Genomic DNA, 7950 nt, shown 5'->3' with positions numbered 1-7950 from the left:
TCCTTTATCAAATTAATTATTTATAATTTGAACCTTGATTTAAACTTATTTATTAATTTAGATACTAATTTATCTTAATTAATAAATCTGCCATAATTTCTCTTTTCTTCTCAAAATTACACAACTCTGTGAAACTATCCAAAATTGATCTGGTCAACTTTGATAATTCTAATTGATGATTAAATCAATTAATTAAGACTATCTAGATGATTTTATCCAAGGTACAATGGGGACCATGGGTCTATGAAATCAAGCTCCAATAAGTTATCATAAATCTAACAAATAAATTTACTAACTTATTAATTCCTCGTGACTCCACTATAGACTCGAAATTGCACTCTTGAATTCATAGAACGCTCTATAACAAATATAGATACGCTATTAATTATCCATTATTACAACCATAATTGTCACTCAATCCTCTATAGATGGTCTAAAATGAGATAGAACTAAAATACTGTTTTACCCCTCATTGTATTTTATCCTTAAAACACTTAGTTCCTTGTAAATGATATTTTAGTAAACTAATTTAATTACTAAAATGAGATCTCTATCATTTAACACCTTGAACCAAACTAAAAGGAAATCATCGTTTCACTTCTTCATCGGAAGCTATAGAAGTTCATATCTATAATTAACACTCCCACTCAATTATACCACCGAGTTCCCAAGATGTAAGTATGGGCTAGTCCGTAGGGTAAGCTGGTAATGAACAAGTCAAAGAACTCAAATAATACAATCAGTTAGAATACTAATAACTCAGAATTGAGATTTAATTGACCTATGGTCAACTATATGACATGACTAGAATAGATAATAATGGTATGTTTACTTATCTTATCAACTGTCAATATCGGTCCAGTCCGATGTAACAAATACATCCGATCTTATCTACTTTGCTAATGTTTTGGAAAGAACATAACATTGTAATGTGTAAGTAGATCATATCGTAGATTGGCAAGTCAGTGTAAATCCTGTGCACTGACTAATCTTAGGACTAACTTATTTTGAACATATAATCATATTTATATTCTACTGTGATTACGTCACTATAAATAAGATTAGCTATATGCTCGAGATTTAATAGAAGTTTATATTAAACAAATAATCATGAAAATAAAACATGTGAGCAAAGTGATTGACCATGTCAAAAAAATGATTTATATTCTTTGATTGATAATAAAATGAGATTACAAAGAATTTGGGTTTTAATTAGGGCATAAAACTCCAACACGACTTTACTTCGGCGGGTTCGACATTAGGGAGAGAAGAGGCGTTGGGTTCGCATGGGCTCGGCGGATTACAGAGAGAAAACAATGGGTTTGTGCGATTTAGAGAGAAAATTGAGACTATGAGACACATATGTTGATTTTTTTTTAATGGGGGCAATGCCGACAACTATAAGTTGTACTATTGCCTCCAATAGCGACAGCTTATAGCTGTAGGCATTGCCCCATTAAAAAAAATTCAGACTACTCAATAATTTCTCAATATCGACACTTTTTAACTGTCGTCATTGTTCCAATACAATTTTATAAAAAAATTATTTAACATATATATATATTAATAAAAAAAATCATAACTAATAAATTTATATATTAAATTTTTTTACAATATTTTTTCAATTAATAAAACAACTATTTATTAACTAATACAAATTTTATAAATGTGTTAAAGAATAATATAGTTAATTTTATAAATATGTTAAAGAATAATATATTTAAATTTTGATATAAAAATTATAATAAATACAAAAGTTAATAATATGAAAAATTTAGAAAGAAAAAAATCTAGTTTTAAAAGTTTTTAATAAATATATAATTTTTATAAATATATATATTTACATAATTTAGTTTATTTTTAAAATTATACTATTCATCAATTTTTTTTACAATATTTCTCTAATTAATAAAACAACTCTTTTTTAACTAATATAAATTTTATAAATATGTCAAAGAATAATGTTGTTAATAATATAGTTAATCTTATAAATTTGTTAAAGAATAATAAATTTAAATTTTGATATAAAAATTATTATAAATACAATAATATGAAAAATTTAGAAACAAAAAAAATCTAATTTTAAAAAAGCTTTTAATAAATACATAACTTTTATAAATATATATTTACACAATTTAATTTATTTTTAAAATTATACTATTCATTAATTATAATTTTAGATTTTTTATTTGAATTTTGGTGACATTTTATGACTGTCGGCATTGGACTTTTATTAACTGTCGGTGTTGGGGTCAATAGCGACAATGTTTAAATGTCGACATTGATCTTGAATTAACTGTCGGCGTTGGGGTCAATAGCGACACCTTTCAACTGTCGGCATTGGTCATGAATTAACTGTCGGCGTTGGGGTTAATAGCGACACATTTTAACTGTTGGCTTTGGTCTCGAATTAACTGTCTGTGTTGAGATAAATAACGATAGTCAAAAGCAACGGTGACAGTTATTAGCTGTCGGCGTTGGTCTCTATGCCTACAGTTTTTAACTGTCAGCGTAGAGTCCCGCTAAGCAATTACGACAGTCAACAGAGTTGACTGTCGTGGTTGGTGTCGGGAAAGCCCAGTTTTGAAGCAGTGAATAAGTGTGATTTATAGATGGTATAGAGATATACTATTTACCTTGTATGACTCATTGTAACTTTAATGCTTAGTTAGTGTTCTCAATTCTAGATTTGAATATAGGTTTGGAAAAATCATATGTTCATTTCTAAAGTTCCGGTTGACAAAATTTAATTGTTAATGCATTCATCTAAGACATTATATTGAATTTGCATTCTAGGATGATTTAATAATTCTAGCTCATCATTACATTGCTTACTTTTGTTCTTTATTTTATCTACTTTCTTGTTTAGTTTTAGGTTCAATCAAATCATTACCATTTTTTTTACCCAAATTGTTAAGTGTTGATTTTACCTAATTTATTGCCAATTCAATCACTGTGGAGACGATACTCAACTTATCATTATATTACTTTTTGACTACGTACACTTGCGTATATTATATTTTTCACAACATGTGCTCAGGAATAAACTCAACAACATGATACTTACCAGTATGACGACAATCGAATTTCATTTTAGCTAAACATCCAGAGCTTGTCTCAGCACGATGTTATCTCACAATTACATCTTGTTTATCTTTTTGTCGATACCTTTCGCAAGAGCAACACACTACAAGAAATACTCTCTTTAGTGGCGACATTATTAGCGGCGACGAAAATTGCCGCTAATAATGGCATTATCAGCGGCGAGAAAGTGTGGTCGCCACTAATATCAATTCGAATAATTTTTTGACTAAAAATATTATTAGCGGCGACTTTTTTACAATTAGCGACGACAACTGTCGCAGCTAATAAATTCAAAAAACTCTGGAAAAGAAGGGGGAAATTTCCCTCCAAAGTAAAAATATAAGGCTATTAGCAGCGACACGTGTCATCGGTAATAGTCGCCAAGTTGATTAAAAAATTATTAGCAGTAACTTTTAGCAGCGACACATGTCGCCACTAATAGTCTCCACTAGGAATTTTCACACTTCGAGCCCAGGAAGGTTATAACCCTAAAAAACTAAAACAATTTTCCATTTTTCTCCACTTCAAGTCGTCGTTCCATCTCTCTCTTTACTCTCTTCTGTCATTCCATCTCTCTCTTCTCACCACCAGCAGAGGCAGGCGGACTCTCGGCAGGCACAAAGCTTACTCGGCATAGGGTCGGCAGGCGGATTGGGTCGACAGGCAGAGAAGCTTTCTTGGTCGTGACTCTCGACAGGCGCGCGGCTCACGGCAAGTGAAAGGCTCACGGCAGGCGACAAGCAGCCCTTGGCCGCAGTCTCTAATCAATCACTGTGAGTATCTTTCTTCCCCTTTTATATATATATATTATTATATCTATATATATGTATAAATACAGATACTCTGTATATATACAAATATACAAATAATATATTGTATTTATATATATATAAAAAAAAATGTTATTCATTTAATTTTTTACAGTAGGAAAATTGAATCTGATTAGGTTGAATGTTTGATAGTTTGATTTAATATATGTTTACAAATTTTTAAATTTCTTAATTAGGTTGAAGGGTCAAAGTATATGTGTGTGTGACTGTGTGTGTATGTGTATGTGTGTGTTTATATATATATATGTGTGTGTGTGTGTGTGTGTGTGTGTGTATGTATGTGTGTGTGGTGTATATGTATATGTATATGTATATGTGTATGTGTGTGAGGTATATATATATATATATTTTATATGTGTTATAATTTTTTTTTTGGTTTTACTAACTATCTTTTCTATTTATTAGAAAATAAATTGGTGTAATTCTTGGAACCTTTTCTATTGGAGCATTTTATTAATTGGTATGTGTCTCTTATTTCTTGCTTTATTATTATTATTATTATTATTATTTACTACAATGATAAGGGAGTTTATGAACTTGCATGCAGGACCGGCCCTGGGCATAGGCGGGCTAGGCCCGTGCCTAGGGCCCACCCCTACCCAAGGCCCATTTTATTTAAAATTAGTTTAATTTTATTTAAAATTACATATACAAAAGGGCCCATTTTTTTCAAATTTATTAAAACCGTCTTAGGCCCACTTTTTTTCAGGGCCGGCCCTACTTGCATGTATTAGTGAAGTAGGTTCTGTGAAATTTTTTTGTGCTGTGGAGATATAAGGAAGAAATTTATAGTGTGTTGTTTGAATTGTTATTTTTAATTGAATACAAATGGCTAGGTCATTAGTATAGGGAAGATGCTGCCCAATTTTTTGTAGATTTTTATAGGGTCGAGATAGAGTTTTTATAGGGTCGTGGGTCGAGATTGGGTCTTTATAGGGTCGTGGGTCGGGATAGGGTCGGGGGTCGAGATAGGGTTCGTAGGGTCGGGATATGGTCTTTATAGTGTCAGGATAGGGTCGAGAGTCAGGATAGAGTCTTTATAGGTCGGGATAGGGTCTTTATAGGGTTGGGGTAGGATTCATAGGGTCAGGATAGTGTTCATAGGGTCGGGTGTCGAGATAGGGTCTTTATAGGGTCGGGGGTCGGGATATGGTCTTGATAGGGTCGGGATAGGGTCTTCATAGGGTCGAGATAATGTCGGGGTTCGAGATAGGATTTTTATCGTGTCTGGGATCGGGATAAGGTTTTTATATTGTCAGGTAGGGTCAGGGGTCGGGATATGGTATTTATAGGATTGGGATAGGGTTCATAGGGTTGAGATAGGGTTCATAGGGTCGTGATAATGTCGGGGGTCGAGATAAGAATTTTATCGTGTCGGGGGTCGTGATAGGGTTTTTATAGGGTCAGAATAAGGTTGGGGTCGGGATATGGTCTTTATAGGGTCAGGATTGGGTCTTTACAGGGTCAGGATAAGGTTCATAGGGTAATAATGTCGGGGGTCGGGATAGGATTTTTTATCGTGTCGAGGGTCAGGATAGGGTCTTTATAGGGCCAGGATAGGGTTAGGGTCGGGATATGATCTTTATAGGTTCGGGATAGGATTCATAGGGTCGAGATAGGGTTCATAGGGTCGGGATAATGTCGGGGGTCAGGATAGGATTTTTATCGTGTCAGTGGTTGGGATATGGTCTTTATAGGGTCAGGGGTTGGGATAGGATACGATGGTTATGTTTGCTATTATTTCTAATAACAAAAATTCATAGACATAGACCTAGTGGATGCCTTGGGGATAGTAATCCAAGTTAATGTATTCATCTAGTATTCCTCATTTTTTTCATGATAAATTTTCAAATATCTTGAAAAAGTGAGGAGTACTAGATGTCTTACTATCTCCAAGGGAGCCACAAGGTCGAGATATGAGGATTAGATATAATTTTGTTGATAATTTTATTTTATTTCATTTTAACTTTTTTTTATAAAAGAAAATAAAATTGGTAAACATTATCACCGACAAAGTCAACTAATTGACTTAATTAATATTTTAAAATTGTATGTTCTTAAATTTATTGCAAATGGTGATTGATAAGAGTTGGACGAAATTGAGAAATCGTGCCTGTGATGCTTATTGGAATGGTCTCCAAAATTTCATGCATATGGCGTCTCAACACAAAGATTGTGGCGGGAGAATAAGATGTCCATGTGTCAGATGCATGAATCTTAGACTGCAAACTTTGGATGTCGTTCAAGCACATATATTCGATCGGGGTTTCCAACAGAGTTATGAACAGTGGGTTTACCATGGGGAAGTCGAGGAAGATGTTGTTGATGAAGGGGTGGATGAGAATGAGCCCATAGATGAGATGTGAGACGTCGTTGATGATTTCCTTTTACCGAACAATGCTGAAGAAGCTAACAGTGGAATGGGTCAGTACTATGACGAGTTATTCGATGAAATTTAAGTTGAGTTGTATCCGGGTTGTGATTGGATATCATCGCTGAAATTTTTAGCTAAGTTGATGCACTTGAAAGTGAGGGGAAAGATACCGAACAACACATTTGATGAATTGTTGAAGTTATTAAAGTTTGCATTTCCAAAGGAAAACAAAATTCCAGCATCCCACTACGAGGCTAAAAAAACCTATTAAATTAGGGTTAGGATACCAATCAATACATGTGTGCAGATATGATTGCTGCTTATTTTCTAATGAGCATGCATCTAAAGATTCATGTCTGGTGTGCGGGAGTAGCAGGTGGATACATGAGAATAATAAAGGGAAAAAGGTTCCGCATAAAACAATGCGTTATTTTCCATTGATTCCCCGATTAAAAAGAATGTATAGTTCAAGGCATATAGTGGAAGATATGCTATGGCATCGTACAGGGAGATCGAAAGAAGATGGGGTGATGCATCATCCGGTTGATGGGTTAGCATGGAAGGATTTTGACGCCAGTCATCCTAATTTTGCAAGAGATCCTATAAATGTTCGTCTGGCTTGGCTGCCGATGAGTTTAATCCATTTGGCAATATGAGTTTATCGTACAACATGTGTCCAGTTGTGTTAACGAACTATAATCTGCCACCATGGCTTTATATGAAGGACCATTATTTCATGCTAATTCTTCTTATTCATGGGCCAAAATCACCAGGTAAGGACATGGATGTATTTTTGAGGTCATTGGTGGACGAGTTAAAAGAGTTGTGGATTAACGGGGTGGAAACTAGGGATGGTAGAAACAACAACATGTTCAAGATGCGTGCGGCCCTTTTGTGGATAGTGAACGATTTCCTGCGCGAAGTAGCTTGTCTGGATGGAGTGGTCAAGGTTACAAGGCTTGTCCTACATGAATCGAAGACACATCCTCTATCTGAGTGATTGGTAAGACATCTTATGTTGGTCATAGACGATTCTAGGCCAGTAATCATCGATGAAGAAAGGATATTCAATTCGATGGAAAAATTGAGAGAGGACGTCCTCAAAGAAAGTTTACTTGTCAGGATATCTTAGATCAAGTTAATGCTCTACCACCTCAAGTCTCGGGGAAACATGAGAGGGTTGGAGGTTTGAAAAGAAAAAGAGGTGCGGAGGATAGTAATTAGATGAAAAAAAGCATCTTTTATGAACTTGACTACTGGAGTACGAACGAGTTAAAGCACAACATAGATGTTATGCATGTTGAGAAGAATGTATGTGACAGTATCCTTGGTACTTTCTTGGATAACGATAAATCCAAAGACACTACTAATGCAAGACATGATCTGAAGAATATGGGAGTTAGAGATGCATTGTGGATATATGAAGATCAGAATAAAAAGTTAATGAAACCACATGCTCCTTACGTGATGATTCTGAAGATAGACGAGAATTTCTTCAATCTCTAAAAGGTGTTAAACTGCCAGATGGTTTTTGTTCGAACTTGAAGAAGAAAGTGACTGATAATGACTCAAATATTATTGGGTTGAAGTCACATGATTGTTATGTGATAATGCAACGATTACTTCCATTGGGTATCCGCAAGTTTCTACCAGAATCTATAT

This window comes from Humulus lupulus, chromosome 4 (genome assembly GCF_963169125.1).
Source record: "Humulus lupulus chromosome 4, drHumLupu1.1, whole genome shotgun sequence".
Lineage (NCBI taxonomy): Eukaryota > Viridiplantae > Streptophyta > Magnoliopsida > Rosales > Cannabaceae > Humulus > Humulus lupulus.
Note: the sequence above shows the minus strand (reverse complement) of the source record.